Raw genomic sequence first — 22,891 nt, 5'->3', positions numbered from 1 at the left:
TACCAAATTCAATGGGAGGAGAGGGTGGCATTACATCGTCACCACATGTATCAGATTCCTCTTCACTTGTTTCAAAGGGGAAGGGCTTTCATGGATCGCCTACATTCAGATAAAAGAAAAAATAAGAAGTTACTCAAATGTTATCAAGACAGTACTAGGCAGACAATATAATGCAAATACTGCAGTGCATTCCATCCTATCTGTTTTTGTTTCAATTTGTTGAATTAACAATACTAATTGGCTAGCAGCATTAGGTACACAGCTGAACAAAGTCAGGTTATGGTAGGAAAATGTGGTCAACTTGTTTCTGATAGGTATTTCTTTCATAACACAGTGTTATCCACAATTATGAGTCTTAAAAGTCTTGTGCCAAATAAATAAAAGGCAGATTATTCTTTGTCAGCATTGATAACTTAGTTGAACACTGCCTGATCAGTCAGTTGAATACACTGCCTGGCCAAAAAAAAAGTCGCCACCAAAAAAAAGGTAACACATTAATATTTCGTTGGACCGCCTTTAGCTTTGATTACAGCACGCATTCGCTGTGGCATTGTTTCGATAAGCTTTGCAATGTCACAAGATTTACTTCCATCCAGTGTTGCATTAATGTTTCACCAAGATCTTGTATTGATGATGGAAGAGTCTGACCACTGCGCAAAGCCTTCTCCAGCACATTCGAAAGATTCTCAATGGGGTTAAGGTCTGGACTCTGTGGTGGCCAATCCATGAGTGAAAATGATGTCTCATGCTCCCTGAAACACTCCTTCACAATTTGGGTCCGATGAATCCCGGCATTGTCATCTTGGAATATGCCTGTTCCATTAGGGAAGAAAAAAATCCATTGTTTAAGAAATGAGAAGTTACTCATTGCATCAGCTGGGGTTGAATAACTTGTTGCCAGCTGAAAGACTATCGCCCATGCAGTAATTATCCAATACGAGGCTCGTACCTATTTGCTTAGTTAAATCCAGGTGGCGACTTTTTTTTGGCCAGGCAGTGTGCATTGTTTGTCGTCGTCTTTAATATGATGACAGCTGTACAGGAAAAACTGCCTCAAAGTTTTTCCAATAGTATTTTAGCCTACAAATTAAGGTTATGACAAATGAAATTAAGGTTATGAGAAATGAAATTAAGGATATGAGAAATTATGTTTCTGAAACACTGTAAATGAGAGAGAAAGAAAGAGACACACACAGACAGAGTACAGCAGTGAACAATGAACATAAAAAGTGATGAGAGAAAGTGCTGCCAAAGACAGAGTAGTGATTCAAGGAAATAAGACTTTACTTTCCAATGGCTTCATGGCGGTTACACTGAAGAACTGAGAGACACTGCCACACCACTGGTAAAACATGCACTTTTGTTTACTTCTATACAGCACCTTTGGTGTGTTTTTGCATGTGTGTATCTCAAAAGAGCAAAGTATGTGTCTCTGATGCCTTCTTTGATGGACAAGTTACACTAGCAATCGTTGCTTTAGTAACATCCCTACTGCATTTAATTTAAAAGGAACATATTTTAACATTTTGACAGACTATGAGAGATGGAAAAGTCACTATTCGAGATAGTTCTAAACAATTAAACACATCCTTTGTTGAGTTCAGGCTGGTCCTTCCTGTTGTCGAATAACTTAAACAGGAGTTTGATTCATACGTAAAGCTTTGATAATGTTTCTGGAGTTTAAACAAAGTTTGAGCACACTTGTTTGCAGCGGTGATGGCTCTCAGCCTCTCTGTGTCTTTCTGATAAATTCCTGTTTAAAACACTGTGGTATCGGGGGGGCGCTCGTGAGCAGCGACATGTAAAGACGTGGGTTTACGAGCTCTGCATGGATTAAAATTTAAATATTGTTTTTTCGCTCTCACTCAGTCATTAAGTCAAAAAGGGCATACTACAATGTGTTTGTAGTTGTATAATTTAAAAAACAGACGTCTCCTGAACCGTTCGGTGAGTTAAAACGCCTTGAAATGCCAAAACATTCGAAGGCCAAAACAGGCCCAGAGGCCTTGGACTCTCCCGACCCTGTATTCCCGGAAACCCCCGAGAGCTTGTCGGACGTGGACGTGATAATGATGGCGCTGCAGAGAATGGAACGAAGTGTGGTAGCTAAGATCGATACCTCCATCTCTGCATTATCAGGTGAACTACACAAGAAAATAAACCATCTCTCAAGGGACATGAGAACAGAAATTGCCGAGTCCAAAAAGAGATAAAAGCATATGCTACACGGATCGATAGCCTGGAGGAAGGAGCTAACAGCTATGCCAACAGGGTCATGTAGTTGGAAAGTAGAATTATGTCTCTCACATTGGAAGTCACTCAGTTGACGGCTAAAACCAACAACCTGGAATGTCGCCAATGGAGAGACAACTGCAGAATAATTGGCGTGGAGGAAGGTTTTGGAGACACGTGACCGGAGGCGGCGGTGGCTAATCTGCTGAAAGATACCCTGGACCTGACCTACACACCCACGCTGGACAGAGTGCACCAGAGCCTGCAGCCTAGACCAAATGGTGGAAATCCCCCAAGGGCTTTAATCATCAATTTCACTATTTTCAAGAAAAAGCTGATGTTCTTCACAAGGCTGTGGGCGCAGGGCCCATGCTCCACAACAGGAAGCGCTTCTACATCTACCCCAACTACTCGGCAGCAGTCAGGAAGAAGAGGGCGGCTTTTACTGAGGTCCGGGGAATACTCCGCCAGTGCCCGGGAGTGAAATATGGTGTTTTGTTCCCTGCTATGGTTAAGATTACCACGGCAACAGGTGAGCAGAAAACCTTTGATGATCCAAACAAGGCAAAGCAATACATCGAAGCTAATCTTCAGCCTCAGGAGACAGAGGGTGAGTGAAAATGACTTGTTAATGGGGACATTTGGACAATGCTACACGTTGATAGAGACTCAGTGAACTACTTATAAATATACTGAATCACCTCACTCCCGGAGTACCTTCTCCGGGGGGGGCCGCAGCAGAGGCTCACACAGAAGAAAATGCGTTATGTTGTAAGGACCAAAGACTTAATTGCGCCGAATCGTTGTAGGTACAATGATTTGTCATTTATGTGCAAATAAGCGGCTTTCTGATTCAAATTATGGTAACAAGAAGGGGGACCTATTTTGTGTTTACTTTTTAATGACCGCTGATAATATTAAGGTATATGACAATCCTTGGTGAACCAGTCCTCCTGATATTTTATTTTATTTTGAGCTCTTCTGAGTTCTCTGGAATTTTTATTTTAGCTTAAAGAGGCGTATATAAATATATTTTATTTCAGGGCTTACTCATTTATTTTGTGATGCTGTCTGCAGCTGTGGATTTTGAAGGATGGTTAAATTTTGTTTATATTTAATGGGTCTCATCAAGGTGTAGCCATCTGAAAAACAATTCAAAATTGCCACATTTATTGCCAGTTGATCCATGTAGGGTTCTGTTGAGAGTTAAGAATAGATCTTATGTGTTATATGCTAGGAAGTAGGGGGACTATTTGTAGGGCAGTCTCATGTTCAAGGAAGACCAGCCCAGGGATCCAGGACAGCAAGGGGAGGTTTGTATCTTTATCTGGTATGTTTTCTTTTTCTTCTTTGTTTTTTCTGATGCAGTATTGTAGTTTCATTATGACTCATTCTGATATAGTACTCTGCCAGTGGATGTATTTATACAAAGCCTTTTCATTACAACCCCAGTCTACAAATGGTTTCTGAAATAGAAAATAATCAAAAAGGTGCAATATCCTTTGTTAGCTGGAATGTAAAAGGACTGAATAATCCGGTGAAACGAAGCAAAATGCTGACTCACCTTAAATCACTCCATGTGGACATCATATTCTTACAAGAGACACATTTGAAGGTTGCTTGTCAGGGGAGGTTGAGGTGTAAGTGGATTGGACAAATTTTCCATTCAAATTTTAATTATAAGGCCAGGGGGACAGCTATTCTTATCCGGAGAGGGATTCCATTTGAACTTACCAATACTATTTCAGATGTTAATGGACGTTATGTCATAGTTGTGGGTAAATTATTTAATACCCCCCTCATTTTATTTAATGTTTATGGCCCAAACTGGGATAATCCTCAGTTCTTTAAAAATGTCATGTTGCATTTACCTGATCTGAACTCCCATCAGTTAATTTGGGGAGGGGATTTTAATTGTGTCCTTCATACACATCTAGACAGATCGAATCCCAATCCAAGTAGCTCCCTGTCAGCTTCAGCAACTGTTGTGAATTCTTTTCTGCATTCCTACGGCCTGTGTGATCCATGGAGGAAAATGAATCCCACCACCAAAAAATTTTCTTTTTTCTCCCCCGTTCATCACAGTTACTCAAGGATTGACTACTTTATTGTAGATAATAAATTACTACCTTTGATTTCCAGCTGTCAGTATCATAGTATAGTTCTGTCTGATCACTGCCCTGTTCAGATGGATATACGGTTTCCAGATAATATAGCTCCCCAGCGTATCTGGCGTTTGGATCCCCATTGGCTCTCATGTAACCAATTTAAAACATTCCTCCATGAACAAATAGATCTATTCTTTGAAGTTAACAATACTCCAGATGTTTCAAGGGGGATTCTTTGGGAATCATTGAAATGTTACTTAAGGGGACAGATAATTTCTTTCATTACTCACAGAAGCCGGCAACGCAGTAAACGACTAGACGAATTAAGCCATAACATTGCTGAATTAGACAAAATATATGCTGTCTCACCTACACCGGATTTATATAAGGAAAAGCTGCTGCTTCAGTCTGAATACAACAACCTTTCAACCTGGCAGACAGAAAAAGCTTTACAGAAATCTAAACAAGTTCATTATGAGCACAGTGACAGAGCAGGCAGGTTACTTTCTCTTCAGCTCAAACAACATTCAGAGGAACGCGCCATACCAGAAATTAAGGTAGATCCTAATACAACCTCTCACAACCCCCAGACCATTAATGATCAGTTTAAACATTTTTATTCTAATCTCTATCAATCAGAGACAGAAAATGAGCTGACTGAAATATATGCATTCCTTGATTCATTGGATATCCCAAAAATAAGCCCTGAAGCCCAGGCCTCCCTGGAAACCTCCATAACGTCTGAGGAAATATTGTCTGCTATTAAAGCAACTCAGAGTGGGAAAGCACCTGGACCGGACGGGTTCCCCATTGAATTTTATAAGGAGTTTGCACCAAAACTTGCACCTATTCTCAAGTCTGTATATGAGGAATCTCTTTTGTGCGGGAAATTGCCACAGACCTTATCTCAGGCGATAATATCTGTACTGCTGAAGAAAGGTAAAGATCCCCTAGAATGTAGTTCATATAGACCAATAAGTTTACTTGGGTGCGACTACAAAATATTAACCAAAGTTCTTGCACGTCGTTTAGAGACAGTAGTGCCCTCAATTATTGATGAGGACCAAACAGGCTTTATCCCTGGACGTCACTCCTTCTTCAATATGCGGAGGTTACTTAATGTGCTATTATCTTCCCACTTAACCCTACAGCCAGAAGTCATCCTATCTCTAGATGCTGAGAAGGCGTTTGATAGGGTTGAGTGGGATTATCTTTTCGCAGTGTTGGAAAAGTTTGGTATGGGGCCAGTTTTCTGCAAATGGATCAAAATTTTATATTCTGCACCTGTGGCAGCAGTCCAGACTAATCGGGTGATATCTGAATATTTTATGCTCCATAGAGGTACCAGACAGGGCTGCGGTTTATCTCCATTTTTATTTGACATTGCAATTGAACCCTTAGCAATCGCCCGTAAGGTCAGAAGATAAAGTCAGGGTATAACTAGAGGTACAACCTACCACAAAACATCTTTATACGCAGATGATCTGCTTCTTTATTTGTCAAACCCATCAGAAGGTGTGCCACACCTGTTAGATCTACTAAAGAGATTCGGAAAGATCTCAGGATATAAGATAAATTTAACTAAGACTCTTCTCTTTCCGGTAAATGATTTGGCCAGACAGTTGACTTCTAACCACCGACCCTTTAAATTAGAAAATGATACCTTCAGTTACTTAGGAATCTCAGTGGCAAACACAATAAAGGCCCTTTTTAAACACAATCATAAAATCTTATTAGAACGTACTAAAATCGACTTGGATAGGTGGTCAAAGCTCCCTATTTCACTGGCTGGCCGGATTAATTCAGTGAAGATGACAGTAATGCCTAAGTTTCTTTATTTATTTCAGATGATACCCATTTTCCTCCCTAAGTCCTTTTTTGCTCAACTAGATCGTCTTGTCTCTTCATTTATATGGAATAAATCCACAGCAAGAGTGAAAAAATCTAATTTAGAGAGAGCTAAATCAGAAGGAGGTCTGGGCTTACCTAATTTTTTACACTACTATTGGGCTGCCAACATTGCCAAACTCAATTATTGGACCACAGGGTTCGCTGGCAAAGAAGGACCCCTTTGGGTGGACATGGAGTTAAAATCAACTCTACCAGTCTCTCCAGTTTCATTTCTAACAGTGCCACTATGTGCTAAAATCAATAACCAGAATTTGAATGTCAATTTGGTTGTCAAAAACTCAGTTAAAATATGGGACCAGTTCAGGAGACATTTTGGCCTTAAAGGTATAAATAGACTTTGCCCTATTATGTTTAACCACCTCTTCAGACCGTCTCAACTAGACTCAGGATTTTCATTGTGGCGTACAAATGGTCTTGTTTTCTTTAAGGATTTGTTTAATGAGGAAGGCTTCCTATCGTTTATTTCACTTTGCCAGGTTTACAATCTGCCAAACTCTCACTACTTTAGATATCTTCAGGTGCGCAGCTTTGCCTCCAAGTATTTTTTGGGTTATCCTAACTACCCCCCAGAAGATATATCATATTTAGTACTCAACATTGACCCATCCAAGAGAGGTTTAATCTCTAAACTATACAACTTGATCCAAAAAGAGCTTTTCCATAAATGGGAAAAATCTAAAATTGCCTGGGAGGCTGATATTGGGGAATCCATTCTGGATGAAACTTGGGAAAACATTATTTCTAAAATACACACTTCATCCTTCTGTGTTCGTCATGGAGTCATCCAATTTAAAGTGGTGCACCGTCTTCACTACTCCAATGATAAATTGGCTAAGATATATCCAAGTGTTGCCCCAGCGTGCCCCCGGTGTCAGTACTCTCCAGTTTCCCTTTGTCACATGTTTTGGTCTTGTCAATCTCTATCCAATTTCTGGATCCTGGTTTTTCGTTCTCTTTCAGCAATAGGGAATGAGACTATTAATCCCAACCCTCTGACGGCGATCTTTGGAATAACTGAAGAAGGTGTAAAGCTCCCCACTTCCTATAAAAATGCTATAGCTTTTGCGTCTCTGATTGCCCGTCGTCTCATTTTGCTTAGATGGAAGAGTAAAACCCCTCCTACTTTTACTCAGTGGATTCGTGAGGTCATGATGTTCTTGAACTTGGAGAAAATCAGGTATTCTGTACGTGGATCTGCAGAGAAATACAATAAGACTTGGTCCCTATTTGTAACACATGTCAAAACTTTAACACTGCTTTGAGATATTGGACTTTCCTGTTGCCTGGTCACTGTGTATGTGAGATTTCGGCTGTGGGAAATTGTGAGACATGGTGCGTCATTTGTTGTCTGGTGGTACTGGACAGATGGCACAATTCTGAGCATCAGTTTTGTTTTTGTTTTTTTTAAATTTTATTTTTTTTATTTATTTATTTTTTAAATCTTGTTTCATTTCTCTCTTATTTAAATTTGTTGTTTGTTTTTCCTTTTACTTGTTCTATTAATTATTTGCGATATATATTATTATTTTCTTCCTTTTATCTGTTTAATTTTTGGATTTTTAGTTTACATACTCCTGTTATTTGCTTCCTGAAGGGTGAGGGTGGGGGTGGGGCAGGGAACTTATGTCATGATCTTCATTTTGTCATATGTTTTGTATATGTTAAAATAATAATAAATAAAGTTATTAAAAAAAAAAAAAACACTGTGGTATCATTAGATGATAGCACCATGTGAGATTTAAAACTGCATAGAGCATGATTTTTTTTTTCTATCATGGGAGATTAAGAGATTTTAGTTGAATACCATGGCATTTATTATAAAATAATAATTACTATAAACATTTACATTTTTAACCACTTTCTCAAAATTTACAATACATTTTTCCCACCACATGAATCAATTATGTTTACCATTTTTTAAAATCTTTTTGTCACCCTTGAATTCGTTTAAAAAAAAAAAAATCTGTTCATTTTGTGACCTAGGTTACAGACTGCAACATTAAGAAACATTTAAACGGTTTAAGATCAGTTTGACACAATGCAGCATACATGGAGACATGACAGGGTTTTGAAAAATCTGTAAGCACCAGCTAATTTTGTGCTGCCTCCAGCTCTTAAAGCTCTGACACCATGAGAACTGTATTTTCTGGCAAGCATTACAGCAGCTGAATTTCAGTTTTACTGAAATTATGGCATTACACCAGTTGGGCGGCACTGGACCCAGGAGTTGCTGCCAAAACTGCAAAAAGAAGAAAAGAACCCTAAATTTCCTAGATTTTCTTCCCTGACAGCGTGCAATGCAATAGGGGAAGAGGAAGGTAAACAGAGCAGCATGGAGAGTTACATGCATTTTAAGACAGACAGTGAGAAATAGCCCTGGATCTGCAGTGTTGAACAGTCGTTCAACTTTGAAAAGGAGGAGGTCAAACTCGCGTGGTATTTGTTAAAATACGCTGCAAGATGACTGCAGTAACATAACACGCCGCTAAAGACATGAGCCCAGTGTTGCTGAAAAGCCATGATATAAAAAAATCTCATAAAGATACTTAACCCAGAAAACAAGATTTGCCTGGGTGCGAACATTCTGCTGAAAACTCCCTGCCAGAGTCGTACATATTGGAGAGAAGACGACCCAGAAACGGACAAATGTGATCCACTTCTCCGGAACTACAGAGACTTATCTCAGCCTAACAGTTCAAAACACTGACAACAAGTAGTTGATAAGTTCCAGACAAACTTTTCCCCCCATGATCACACAGGAGAGTTTATTAAATAAGGTCTAAAGACGCTCTCATGTCATGAACTTGTCAGAAACTGGTCCAGCGTTCATCAGCACAGATAACAGACTAATATAATCACTGTTGTGAGCCTCAATTGAGGACTAGACTGCAGGATTTTGGCCTCTGGCTGCATGCAGGATTGGTGAGTTTTGTGTAGGTTTGCTTCACCCTTAATGAGAGAAATAATCATTTTAAAATCATCAATAGTAAACATAACATAGAAAACATTTCAGGACTTTCCATACACTGTAAAAGACTGAGTATTTCATGATTTATGTATTTCATTATATTATGTATAAGTCCATTTAAAAAAAAAACTGCTAAATTTGACTTTATATTGACTTTTACTTTCTGCAAACAATTTCATTAAAAATCCAATCCAACAGTCTATTTTAATCACCAAACTAGTGCCATTTGGGGCTGAATTAAACATTATACAGCTGCTGAGAGGCCATTCTGCATGAACAAAATTTAACAAAATTGTTACTCCTTTTGATTTAGCTATTGTATTTTTTAATTTATCATTTATTTATTTTAATGTATTTATATTAAACTAAGTTTATTTGGTGTTTGTTTACATTTTACATTAAAAGTTTTATATTCAAATCCAAATCAAACTCCATGTCCTCCCCCTGCAACCCACCACCACAAATAGATTCCGGTCCTGTGGGAAACACTACACTTACTGTCTTTGTCTTTTCTTTGGTACATCATTGTCTGTTTGAAGATCAGAAGTAGCCTCTGCTTGGGCAAGCTTGCATCGAGCATTCTCATATGTGTCTGTCAAGTGACAAAAACAAAACAAAACACATGCTTTCAGCTATATTGTTGCACCTAATCCCCCCTAACCCCCAACCAAAAAACCCTTTTCCTTACCTGCATGTCCCCCATGAAGCATCTAGTCATTGTCGCTGTTTCACTGCCTTGGTGACATTAAGATTGTGGCCTACTGGCCAAAAACAGTCCGTCTTGTCCTCATCAGTGAGCCAACATGATGTTGTCATTTCCTCCCTGAACTCCACAATGCTGAAGAGGGGCATGCTGCAAAATTAATATGAGGTAGATCAACAGTCGTGTACCTGGGGAAAGGCCACATTTGCATCTTGAACAGAAAGCAGTCAGTTTTTTTGTCAAGTCAGTCAGAAGCACGCCATGAAGCCTGTCAGCGAGCTGTGTCACCTTTCTGATCCCCATACAAGAAACGTCAATAGGATAATCGTAAAAGCATCCTTGTCTATCATAAAACTGGCACACAGCATACATTTCTCCAGATGCAAATTCCACAATGTTCTTCCCAACAGCAACTTTGCCCTCAACATCAAAGTAGTTGTAGCTTTGAGAACAAGATATTATGTTTCCCTCGTATATGTATCTTTTGTACTGTATACAAGGAGGAACGTTAGAGAGAGTTTGACCACAGACATGTGGTGGTTGAGGCTTGTTCCTCATTTCCTTGATCTTTCCTTGAGGACAGCTGGGTTTTTCACCTAAGCGCTGTACAACTCATTCGACAGGGTTTTGTGGTCTTCTTACCAGTTGCTTTAATGTCCCCAGATAATTTTTGAAAGGGAAACATGAAACATTGTCTAGGGCAGTGGTCCTCAAACTTTTTATGACAAGTACCACCTCAGAAAATAATTGGTTCTCCAAGTACCACCATAATGACCAACATTAAGCTACAGTAGTAGGTATTAAGCTATAGCTATGCAGTTCAATAACAAGGAGATTTTATTCCTAATAGGTTTATTTATTATTATTGTCAGCCGCTTTAAACAATACACAAACACAGTATGAACACTAATACTGCTCTTAAATATAAGAAAATAAGAAACTGTACTTAAATAATGATTCAATTAAAATGTATTGCACCTGAAAGTTACATAAAAAACTGTGCTTAAATAAATGTAAACACACTGTACTTAAATAACATAAAAAAACACCCTGCACTTAAATAATATAAAATGAAAATGCATTGGGCTTGAAAGTCAAATAGAACTGTACTGTACTTAAATGTTAACATTGTATTGTGTTTGATCAAAAAAAATATATCGGGCTCTTTGTGTAGCTGCAAGTAACAGTAAGAGCTGTTAACAACTACTGAACTAAAGTCAACTGAAGCCTTTCTTGTTGGTCCAAATCGTCTATGACTGCTTTCTGAAACACACACATACACACACACACAACACACACACAGAGGAAGAAACAAGAATAATGAGAATTAAGAAAGTGAGGAAGAGCCTTAACAATAACAACTGTACTTAATTAAAACACATATTATGTTGATGACAACTTACATGAGCTAAATGTGATAGGTGTGCATGCCTCTGTGAACACAGTCCTGCAATGTCTGGGTCAATGGAGGTCAGCTTCAGTCTCAAGTTTGGCTCAGCTTCCATCCTGCTTCTGTACTTTGTTTTTATGACAGCAAGTGAAGAAAAGCCTTTCTCGCACAGATAGGTGGTCACAAAAGGAAGGAGAAAGTGCACGGCATTGTCAGAAAGCACAGGGTATTCACTGTACTGCTTTATCCAAAAGTCCAACAATGTATGCTTTCTGAAAGATGTCTTCAATGTTTCGTCACAAGACAACTCTATCAAACTTTCCTGCTCACTGACAGTTAAGTCCACTGAAGCCATTTGAGAGGTGTAGATGCTGAAAGGGTTTCTCATCCAGCTGCTAGCTTCAGCTTCAGGCGTCACAGAGAATAATCACTGAACTGTTGTCTGAGCACTGCAAGGTGTGCAGCGATGTTTTCCCTGACTCCATCATCAAGCGTCAGGTCATTGTCGGACAGAAAACTCTCCAAAGCAGGGAAAGCTGACACATCACTTGTCTTGACTTTGATTTCAAACAGCTCCAACTTTTTCTGCAAAGCGTTAATTTTGTCCTGCACATCAAAAACATTGAGACAAAGTCTATGTAGTCCCAAATTCAGTTCATTTAAATGGGAAAAAATGTCAGACAAGTATGCCAGCTGACTGAGCCACACAGTGTCCTCAAAAATGTCTGAAAGGGGGAACATCTGGACCTCTCTGTGCAATTCAAAAAGCCTTGAAAGCACCTTTCCTTTTGAAAGCCACCTTACTTCAGTATGGAGCAGGAGTTGGACATGCTCACTGCCCATCTCCTCACAGAGCACATGAAATAAGCGAGCACTCATTGGTTTGGCCTTAAAAAAATTCAGTTTTCAGGCAGAGTCAAGCATGGACTTAAGGTCATCAGGCATTTTCTTCGCTGCCAGTGCCTCATGATGGATGCTGCAGTGAGTCCAGCGCAGCTCAGGTGCCATCTCTTGGATGCGAGCTGCTACTCCACTGTTACGACCTGTCATAGCCCTTGCGTCGTCTGTACACACTCCCACACAAATTTTTTCCAGTCTAGTCCGTTCTCTTTGATAAACATGTCCAAAACCTGAAATATGTGCTCTGCAGTCGTTCTGGTTTCAAGTGAGTGGCTGAACATAAAGTCCTCCTGAGCTGCACCATCATATTTATAGACCAATAAATTAGCCAAATCTGAAACATCTGTGGTCTCGTCAAGCTGGATGGCAAAATAACGACTGTAATTCTGTTATTCTCCGTGATACAGTATCGTTGGAAAGCAGCACTAAGTTTAACTCTTTGGCAGCTTTCTCTCCACACATGATGCGTGTCATCTCTTTTGCTAAAGGAAGACACAGTTGTTCGCCAGTTGTATGAGGCTTACCAGCTCTGGCGATCCGAAGGCTGGCATGATACAAAGCTTCCTGTGCTTTTATTATGGGTGTACCGCAGGATTGAATGGTAGACTTTGACTGCTTCAGTTGATCACGTTTCCCTAAAAAGAAATCCATGAAATCTACGAGACTCGGCGAGACCGGTGCAAGATTCAACATGGCTGCCTAACCGACTCAAACAAACTTCTGCCAACTTTTACTCATTGAACTAAAACATCTCCATAACCCTAAAAAGGTTATTTTATATAAACAAGCAACCTGGAGGACCTAGAGGACGATTATTACGCCCGGCTCTGTACGATGGACTCTGATAAACACCCAGCAATCGACCGTAACAGAACCACAACACAGGAAAACAAGAGATGCTGGCTGTCAGACTCATTCATTCACTCCCCAGGAAAACCCTGCTGCACTGAGGTCAGTGATATTTTGATTTTCATCAATGACAATCTTACTGGACTCAATTCTAGAATAACACTGATCGAAGTTTTGCACAAAGAGTTCCAGCAGTTATACGACAGCCTTGAATTCTCTCAAGAACAATTAGACACACACTCATAAAAGAATACAATTCCCTCCAAAACTCCATATCAACTCTTACTATCCAACTCGACTCCATTGTTAAAGAAAACAAATGAAAGAAACCATTCTCGACCTCCAGTCCGGCAGTATGAAAGACAATCTCATCTTTTCTGGTATTCCCGAACAACAACACGATGATAACCCGGAGCATCTGGTAAAGGACTTCATGACAAACAACCTCAAAATCCCCCTGGACTCTGTCAGAGAAATTACCTTTCACCGTGTACACCGCATTGGACCCAAAAACTCCGTGAACAATCGCCCACGTCCCACTGTGGCGAAATTTGAACACTTCAAACAAAAACAACTCGTACAACGTCACGGCAAGAACCCGAAAGGCACCGACTTCGGCATCAACGATCAATTCCCCAGAGAAATCATGGACAGACGTAAAACACTTCTCCCCATCCGTAAAAAACACATGCAAGAAGGAAAAAAGGCAACCATCTCAGTCGACAAACTATACATTGACGGCAAACTGTTTAAAGACAAAACAATCACCCCATGGCTCATCATCATTAAAACTATTATTAATACACAATTACTACATCTTAACATGAATTCTGGACTATTATTGCAATAATTGGAAATATAACCATTATTACTATTATCATTACAAGTATTTGTACATATACACATCAAAATATAGCTATACCAGTGTTGTTCCCATTTTCTACTTTATTTCACAATGCATTCATTCTTAAATGCTGTAACCATATATATACATATATGGACGAAAATGTTGGCACCCCTGGAAATTTTCCAGAAAATACACCATTTCTCCCAGAAATTGTTGCAGTTACAAATGTTTTTGGCATACACATGTTTTTTGCCTTTATGTGCATTAGAGCAATAGAAAAAATCAAAGAAAAAAGCCAAAATTGACATAATTTTACACAAAACTCAAAAAATGGGCCAGACAAAATTGTTGGCACCCTTTTAAAACTGTGGGTAAATCATTTTATTTCCAGCATGTGATGCTCATTTAAGTTCACCTGTGCCAAGTAACAGGTGCTGGCAATCTAGAAATCACACCTGAAGCCAGTTAGAATGTATAAAACTTGACTCAACCTTTGTGTTGTGTGCCTGTGTGTGTCACACCAAGCATGGAGAAGAGAAAGAGGAGCCAAGAACTGTCTGAGGACTTGAGAAGCAAAATTGTGGAAAAATATGAACAATCTCAAGGTTAAAGACCATCTCCAGAGATCTAGAAATTCCTTTGTCCACTGTGCGTAATATAATCAAGAAGTTTATAACCCGTGGAACTGTGGCTAATCTCCCTGGACGTGGACGAAAGAGAAAAATTGACAAAAGAATGCAATGCAGGATAGTTGGAATGGTGGATAAACATCCTCAGTCAACTTCCACACAAATTCAGGCTGTCCTGCAGACTCAGGGTGCAAGAGTGTCAGCTCGAACCATACGTCATAATCTGAATGAGATGAAGCGCTATGGTACATAAAAATGTACCTGAGTAAGCCTCATTCCTTCTGGGAGAACATTTTGTGGACAGATGAGAGGTAGAGCTTTTTGGAAAAGCACGTCATTCCACTATTTACAGAAAACGGAATGAGGCCTACAAAGAAAAGAACACAGTACCTACAGTCAAACATGGTGGAGGTTCAACGATGTTTTGGGGGTTGTTTTGCTCTCTGGCACTGGGTGCCTTGACTGATTTCTTCAATGGTCTGAATGCCTTGGCTATATTTTTTCAGAGACTTGATGTTCCATCCATGTGTCTTAATTCAACATCCTTTCACAAAAACAGTTTTAACTGCTTCTCCCACAGTGACTGACGAGCACAGAACAGGTCAAAGTTGTTTGGTTCTGCTGTGATTGTTACTGACTGACTGACTGAAAAAGCAGATGTACCCTGCTAATTGGTTAGCAGGGACTGGTACTACTTCTTGCCAATTCAGAGCAGGAAGAGCAGCAGCTGCACCTTGTTGAGCAGTGTCGGATCCAAAATCTCTGCCATGGTTGTGAGTGGTTGTGTTTGCCTCTGAAGACATCCTTGGACAAATATCTGATATGGTGTGCGGTGGCCAACAGTGCGCAAACCATGGTTGTTCCATTGTTCCCTGAAAACTTCCAGGTCCCGGTTAATCCGTGGCAGGTAAACATAATGCAGTGCCTACAAGTGCAGCTCATTGGTACAGTCAATGATTCCATCACTTTCAAGGAAGGAGAAAAGCTGGTGGTACACATTAGTCATACCCCGCCAAAGATCTCCCCAAAGCCTCTCAATCCACTGGCTATGGACATTTCTGCCCCGTATGGCACTTCCCCTTTCTGATCCACGGTAAATGTTCATGAACAAGCAAACAGCATTGTTTTCGCCCCCGTAGTCACACCCTACTCGAGACGGAACCCCATACCTAGCAGTGGCTTGAACAAACTGATCAAACACTGTGCTACTTCTGTTATTGTCTGAAGCCTGAAAAACACAACCAGTCTACTGAAGCCACAGATTGCTAACCTGACAGGCCAGATGGATGTGTTTCACACATCCATCTGGGAAAGCTTCAATAGGAAACGTTTGAGAAAAGGCAGAGGATTTAAAAAAAACTCGGAGTGTGATTGGATGAACGTTGTGTCTGTCACATCTTCATGGGCCAAACAGAGCAACAAAACACGTGACGTAGCAGCTATCTAGTGGTTTGAGCTGTTACCAAGGATTAACATGTTAGTACTCGACTTTTGTCGTTTTTGAAAAGAAAACAACTCTCTGCTGATCTTTGTTCTTCTTTTCATAAGACATGTCATCAAGTTCTGATAAAACTGGTGCTTTAGCTCTTGCTCCTGCTTGTTTGCGTAACGACACTGCCGAAAACACTGTCCCTCGCTGGTCCTGTCGCTGGCTAACTGGGCCCAAACAGTTCAGACGGGTGCTTAACAAGATGGATTCGCCAGTGAAAAACAAGGAAACGGGCGTATCCATATGCTTTGCAAGGTTAACAGATTGCACCATAGATCACCATTCTCCACCTAAAAGTGAAACAAAAAGCTGTTTTTTGTATTCTGTGTAAGGATAGCACTAAAAACTTCAGGGTTCTATGCTTGCTCCTGCCAAAGATGTAGGGCTGCAGTCAAAGTGCAATTTTCTGTAATGTCAATGAATCAGTAATATAATACAAAACAGACACCGCTAACATCTTCTCATAATTACAAGTAGGATAACACAGTACACCTGAATTTCTAAAACCTGTTCATAGTTAAATAGACTGGGAAAACACTTAACAAAAAACCTGAATATTAACTGTGTCCTAACAACATACTTCTGTGCAGGATCTGTGCTAGTTTATTCTGATGTCGTCATAATTAATCGGATCCACAAGTCCCTCACATCAGTACGGCAATTTTTTTTTTTTACATTTGCATGAAGAATATTCACTTACAAAAGTTAGTGAAAAGCTTGCACTGTAGAGCCATGTAAATTATCCAGTTGGTTGAGTATTTAGTCTCACTGAAACTTATTAATCATCAGCCTACCTGATGAGCTTGTGGTTCCCATCACTGTGCCACAGCGAGTTGGGACCTGCAACACTGTAGGTTCTCTGGTGCAATCGGTGAGACAATGCTTTGTGTGGGGCTCCAGCTGGATTCACTCGAATCAAACTTTCTCTCACTCTCCTTCTCTGTACTCGAACACCCATGGAAGCTAGTCTGGCCCAAATGACATTAGCTCCCATCTCTTCATTTTCTCCAACCAACTGCCAAACCACTTCATCAAGTTCTACATCAGAAAGGCGTGCATACTTCAATAAAGTTGACAAGGTAAGAAAACCTAGGAGAGCAAAGAACACATTTCAGTCCAAGTGTATTTGCATTTCCCTGAAAGTGATCATTTTACAAAACACAACTTCTGATACAGATAACAGCAATAATAATAATAAAAATAATAATAATAATAATAACAACAACAGCAGCTTTAGAAATAAACTACACCTTGAAAAAAGACCACATTGACAATACATGATTAATTAAAGCTGCAAGCAGCGATGACGGGCCCTCGCAACCTGTTGCACGTCGAGATGTGCTGTGATCATGGCACATGAGTGCCAACGGTTGCTGGCACTCAATGGCAACCGTTGAGTGCCAGCAACAGACAGCAACAGCAGACTGTTGCTCTCTCTAAATTATTCATTTTTGAAGATATTTTTCCAGTTCTTCCCACCTTTTTTTTCATGACCTTAATGTTTTGCCACGGCGACAGATGTGTAAAACAAACAGATATATGGATGCATAAAATACAGAGGTACAGATGCGTTCATGTTTGTTTCATTATTTTATTCAGTGCTTTTATATCTTATCTCATTTTGGCAATTTACCTTATATTCATGGATAGATACAAAGTATACTTTGTAATGTGTTGTTTGCTGTTTGGACCCTGTCCTTAAATATGGTGCAGTGCTGTGTAGCATCAAAAGATGGCAGCATAGCCTTAATTTCGGTTCCATTAAGAGAGGACAGAGTTTTGAACATTTCAACATGGAAAATGACAGAAATAGACTTGCTTTTGTTTTACAATTTGGGTCCAAGAAATCCTGAGATGCATTTTCAAACACCTAGGTAATATGAACTGCAGGGGCTGATTTTTTTTAAAAATATTGTAGGGGGCACCACTGAGCCAAATAGCCACACAACAATCAACCTATCAATCTTCTCATTTCCTAATTTGGTATTTTTCTGCAAAGTCTCATGGCTTCGTAAGTTTTGTAAGCCTAGGATAATTCTACTTCCTTTCCATGGAGAAGAAAAATTCTCCATGGCCACGCCCCTTTGAGTAATGAAAAATTTCTTATGAAATTTTCACTTTGACATGTCTTCTTACAATATCTCTAACATGATGGTGTTTGGATGAATTCCTCATGAGGAATTTTGAAAATTGTGAAGTCTGCAATGTGCTGCTTTTTGACCACAAAAATCAAAATGGCGGACTTCCTGTTTGTTTTGCGGCATGGGTCCAAGAGGCTTATTGTAGAACTTAAAATGATGTATAAGCTCAAGAATTTTCAAAATCCTAGGTTAAACCTGCTGCAGGGGCTGAATTTTCCAAAAATTGTAGGGGGCGCCACTGAGCCAAAAAGCCACGCCCACCAACAATATCAATATCAATCATCTTGTGTTGCTACTGAGTTTTTCCCTGTCAAATTTCATGGCGTTACAAGTTTTGTAAGCACTAGATAATTCTACTTCCTGTTACATGGCGAATCAAAAAATTGTCACCGCCACACCATTTTAGGTAAGGACTCTTGATCTTCAAATTTCAATAATACCAACCTTGAGGGATGTCCCTGGGCTAATTTCAGCAGGATTTGACCAGTCTTGAAAATTTTTTTAGTGAGCACTAGCCACTTTTATCACATGATGAGGCATTTCAATTTAAGGGGCTGCCATGACCACGCCTTTCAACTAATGAGAAAACCCAGAATAACTTTTGACCTAAGACATCTCTTCTTGCTTTCCACCAAAGATGAAGTAGTTTGGATGAATGCCCTAGGACGAGTTCGTTCAACTACGACTCCTAAAATATGGCTTGTTTTACCAAAAAATTCAAAATGGCTGACTTCCTGTTTGACTTATGATATGGGTCCAAGAGGTTTTTTGTGCGTCCTGACATGATGCATCTGCCCACACATGTTTCGAAATCCTAGGTCAAACCTGCTGGGGGGGGCTGAATTTTTTAAATGTTCTAGGGGGCACCATTGAGCCAATAGGCCACGCCCATCTAAAAACATCACATCAATTATCTCAGCATGCTAATGAGAATGTTTTTGCCAAAGCCCCTGAGAATTCTACTTCCTCTTTCATCCAATCAAGCTAATAGACTTCCTGTTGAGATTTCGGCATGGGTCCAAATAGCTTTTTTGTAGGTCTGATGATGACCTGATATGAACACCAAAATTCATAAGCCTGGGTTAAACCTGCTGGGGGGGCCAAATTTTTTAAATGTTCTAGGGGGCGTCATTGAGCCAATAGGCCACGCCCACCTACAAAATGAGCATCAATGATCTCGAAATGCCAATGAGATTTTTTTTTGTCAAGTTTCATTGCTCTAGGTGTCTTATAACCATTTGAAAAATCTACTTCCTCTTTCATGGCAAACAAAAAATCACCATGGCCCCGCCCTTTAACGTAGATCTTTGACCATTGTATATGTGTAAGGCCAACTCCTTGGGAACAGCCTGAGTGAATTTTCAGAATGATCTGCCCAACCATGTAGGTTCTGCAATGTGAAATTCAGGAGTAGTGACTTTCTGTTGCCAGAGGGTGGCACTGCACAATTTTTCAAAGCTTCAAGTATGGATGTGTTCTGGCCTGGACTGTTACCAAGCACATGAAATCTGTCTCAAATATGATCATGTATACTAGAGTTATGACTGTTTAAATATTTTTGATGAGACAAAATGGCGACTCTTGACTTTGTCGCCCCATAGAGGCCACGCCCCCTGACAAAAAGTCAATTTTATTTTTTACAAAGCTAAATGCACTTCTTTAGTCCTTCCTGACCCACATTTGAAGTGGATATCTTGGATAGTTTTTTAACTGTAGCTTGCACCATAAACATTGATATTTCCTGTCACCATTAGGTGGCGCTTTGATCTGTATAAAATCTGACCATATGAATGGGTGCAGGCTATGACCATCAATATACCTGAGCAATATGAGTCCAATCAGGCAATGCATGGCTGAGTAATAAACTATGCCTGCGCCTGGTCTACGAAAATAGAGCGCAATATATTATTAAGACCTCATAATTCCTAATTTCAAGAAATTGATAATTAGAGATGGTTATGGTAAGGGATGCAGTAGAGGTTGGAGTCTGGCAATTCTAGTGACCGTGTGTTAGGGAATTTTAAGCATATATTCTTGATATTAAGGGTTTTAACCATGGAGGTGTCATGATGGGGGATCAGGAAAGCAAGTCATGAGCTATCCGAGCAGTACTGTACGCTGTATACGGCCAGGCTCTCTCTATATACTGCCAGGAGGCTCTCTATAGACTGCCAGGCTCTCTCTATATACAGCCCTGCTCTCTCTATTTACAGCCAGGCTCTCTTTGTAAACAGCCAGGCTCTCTCTCTATACAGCCAGGCTATCCTCTACAGCCAGGATCTCTCTCTCTATACAGCCCTGCTCTCTCTCTATACAGTCAGGAAGCTCTCTTTATACAGCTAGGCTCTTACTATATACAGCCTGGATCTTTCTGTATACAGCCAGGAAGCTGTCAAGGCTATCTCTATATATATTGCCAGGCTCTCTCACTATACAGCCCAGCTTTCTCTCTATTTACAGCCAGGCTCTCTGTATATACAGGAAGCTCTCTCTATATACAGCTTTCTATATCCAGCAAAACTTCTTCTCTATATACAGCCAGGCTTTCTCTCTAAACAGCTAGTAAGCTCTTGATTTACAGCCAGGCTCTCTCTGTATACAGCCAGGAAGCTTTCTATATCCAGCCAGGCTCTCTTTATATACAGCCAGGAATCTCTTCATCTCTTCGCAGGTAGGCTGTCTATAAACAGTAATCTCTAGGTATACATCCCAGCTCTGTCGAGATACAGTCAGGCTCTCTCTATACACAGCCAGGCTCTGTCTTTTTACAGAAAGGCCCTCTCTATATCCAGATCAGCTCTCTCTATATATTTTGCCAGGAAGTTCTCTATGTACAGCCAGGCTGTGTCTATATACAACTAGTAATCTCTCTATATACAAGTAGGCTCTTTCTATATACAGCCAGGCTCTCTCTCTTTACAGCCAAGCTCTCTCTATATAAAGCCAGGAAGCTCTCTTTATACTACTGCTAGCCTCTTTCTATATACAGCCAGGCTGTCTTTATATACAGCCAGGAAGCTTTCTATATACAGCCCAGCTCTTTCTATATACAGCCAGGCCTATATACAAGTAGGCTCTTTCTATATACAGCCAGGCTCTCTCTCTTTACAGCCAAGCTCTCTCTATATAAAGCCAGGAAGCTCTCTTTATACTACTGCTAGCCTCTTTCTATATACAGCCAGGCTGTCTTTATATACAGCCAGGAAGCTTTCTATATACAGCCCAGCTCTTTCTATATACAGCCAGGCCTTTTCTATATACAGCTAGGCTCTCTCTATATGCAGCCAGGAAGCTCTGTATATACAGCTAGGCTCTCTCTATTTACAGCCAGGGTCTCTCTCTATATCCAGCCAGGCTCCGCCTCAATATACAGACAGGCTCTCTCTTGATGCAGCCAGGCTTTCTCTCTATCCATTTTTTGTTCCCTGTCTGTATACAGCCAGGCTCTCTTTCTATACAGCCAGGCTGTCTCTATGTATGCAGCCAGGCTCTCTCTCTTTACAGCCAGGCTCTCTCTCTGTACAGCCAGGCTCTGTCTATATACAGTCAGGAAGCTCTCTGTATAAAGCTAGGCTCTCTCTAAAAACAGCCAGGCTCTCTTTATATACAGCCAGGAAGCTCTCTATATATAGCAAGCCTCTCTCTATATATACAGCCAGGCTCTCTCTTTTCTCTATACAGCCAGGAAGCTTTTTATCTACAGCCAGGCACTCTCTCTGTACAGCCAGGAAGCTCTCCCTACAGTTATAGGCTCTCACTATGTACAGCCAGGACCTCTTTATATACAGCCAGGCTCTGTCTATTTACAGGCAGGCCCTTTTTTCTATTTACATCCTGGAAGCTTTCTATATACAGCCAGGCTCTCTTTATATAAAAGTAGGCTACTTCTATATAGCCAGGCTCTCTCTCTATACAGCCAGGCAGCTGTTTATCTGGCTTTATAGAGCTAGGCTCTATACAGCCAGGCTCTCTCTATGTACAGCCAGGATCTCTTTATATACTGCCAGGCTCTGTCTATTTACAGCCAGGATCTCTTTATATACAGCCAGGCTCTGTCTATTTAAAGCCAGGCTGTCTCTATATACAGGCAGGCCCTTTCTATATACAGTCAGGAAGCTGTCTATATACTGCCAGGCTCTCTCTATGTACATCCAGGCTCTCCCTTTAAACAGCCAGGAAGCTCTCTTTATCCAGCCAGGCTGCCTCTTTATATATGGCAAGGCTCTCTCTCTAAACAGCCAGGCTCTCTCTCTATATACAGCCAGGCTCTCTCTCCAAACAGCCAGGCTATCTCTATATACAGTCAGGAAGCTCTCTATCTACAGCTAGGATCTCTCTATATAGAGCCAGGCACTCTCTCTATACAGCCAGGAAGCTCTCCATTTACAGCTAGGTTCTCTCTATATACAGCCAGGCTTTCACTATGTACAGCCAGGATCTCTTTATATACAGCCAGGCTCTGTCTATTTACAGGCAGGCCCTTTTTCTATTTACATCCTGGAAGCTTTCTATATACAGCCAGGCTCTCTTTATATAAAAGTAGGCTACTTCTATATAGCCAGGCTCTCTCTCTATACACCCAGTAAGCTTTCTATATCCAGCCAGGCGCCCTCTCTATATACAGCTAGGCTCCCTCTATATACAGCCAGAAAGCTCTCTATATACAGCCAGGCTCTCTCTTTGTACAGCCAGTCCTTCTTTATATACAGCCAGGAAGCACTCTA

Source organism: Cheilinus undulatus, linkage group 3 (assembly GCF_018320785.1).
Source record: "Cheilinus undulatus linkage group 3, ASM1832078v1, whole genome shotgun sequence".
NCBI classification, from domain to species: Eukaryota; Metazoa; Chordata; class Actinopteri; order Labriformes; family Labridae; genus Cheilinus; species Cheilinus undulatus.
Note: the sequence above shows the minus strand (reverse complement) of the source record.